Genomic DNA, 1,510 nt, shown 5'->3' with positions numbered 1-1,510 from the left:
TTACGCATGATGAGCATCAGTAGCACCTCCTTCCAGTTGGTTTTGAATATTTCTAAGATATAAATATTAGCTGCTGTTCATGCTGCTAGCACTGCTCCACAGATCCGTGCCTCTGTCCTGCAGCTCTTCCATGCCGCCAGATGGCAGCACTGGACGGTCTGAATGGTGCGGTGGGGGAAGGGATCGTCCATAACTGAAGGGCAAGACTAATCCGCCCTTTGACCAGCCCAGAAGTGGGTTGGCCAGGAGAGAAAATCCCTCCCACCTACCTTCATAGGGAGGTGCCATTTTGTTTCAGTCTGCATTCCACGCCGAGGAGCTGACATTTCATGAAGCTTTATAATCCACGTGTTTTGGAATCGCTCTGTGATTGGCTCTGTATGTGTTTTTTTTGTGTGTTTTTTTTGTTTGTTTGTTTTGATTTATTTGTTTGTTTAAAAACACTCTCATCTTCTCAGGTCTCCCTCAGATTGGCTGCCCACTTCCTCTGGACCATGAAGTGCACAGCTGTAAAAATATATACATTTGTATATAGCTGGATCAGATGTAGGTGCCCAGGTGCTTGCCTTGGGGGGCCTCCAACGGCTTCTGAGGGAAAGCTGGGTCAGCCCTGTGCCAGACAAAGCCGGTTCCAGCCAGCTCTGTCAGCACCGTCACAGGGCACAGTTGAGCCCAGCAGCCAAGACAGCAGCGCCTAAGGGAAACCATAGTAAAGGAAGGGCAAAAAAGGACAAAATGCTGCCCATCAGTGCGGAGTGAGGAAGAAAAAGTGTGAGAAACAGAGCCGTGAACAGGGTGTGAGTTGAACACGGAGGAGTATTTGGAGTGGAGAAGGTTTTAGAGGGTCATGAGCAAAGATTTCCAGCTGCCTGTTCATCATAAACAATAGTGAAACTGATTTGTGTGACCCAAGGGAAGCTGTAACCTTTGTGTAGCAATAAATATAGTATATACAGTTAAAGGTTTATAGGAAGGATTTTGTAAATATTATATATATATTTATATATATATATATTATGTATACCCAGAGGCACTGTTTTCTGTACTTGTGTATATATCTGCTATTATTGTTATCTATACGTTTATGCCTGGTCTACCTGACAAACAAGCACACAGAGACAGAATCTACACAAAGGTCTTTTAAATAAATAATTAACTATATAATTCTGCAGAATCAGTTACTTGGCGATCTTTCGCACAGCAGTTACACCTCTGACTTGAATCTCCATTACTTATACACAGCTAACTTGTGAAACTGTCACTCTAGCTGCTTCTGTTTGGCTGTTCTATTTCATCTAACTTATATCTGTTGAGCATGTGCATTTCAGAGGAACAGCAGGGGGAAGCTTCAAATCCCACGTTTCCATACATTTGCTTTTTGATGGGTATATTTTTGTGGTGATTTTGCCCAGCTGGTCAGGTGAACTCCACTGCAGCCATCTCTCACTACCCTTCTTAAAGGAAGAGGGGAAGAAAAGATGATGGAAAGGGCTCAAGGGTTGAGGTAGGG

The sequence above is a fragment of the Anser anser genome (genome assembly GCF_964211835.1).
Source record: "Anser anser genome assembly, chromosome: Z".
Lineage (NCBI taxonomy): Eukaryota > Metazoa > Chordata > Aves > Anseriformes > Anatidae > Anser > Anser anser.
The sequence above is the reverse complement of the archived record's forward strand: the minus strand, read 5'-3'. Positions refer to the sequence as shown.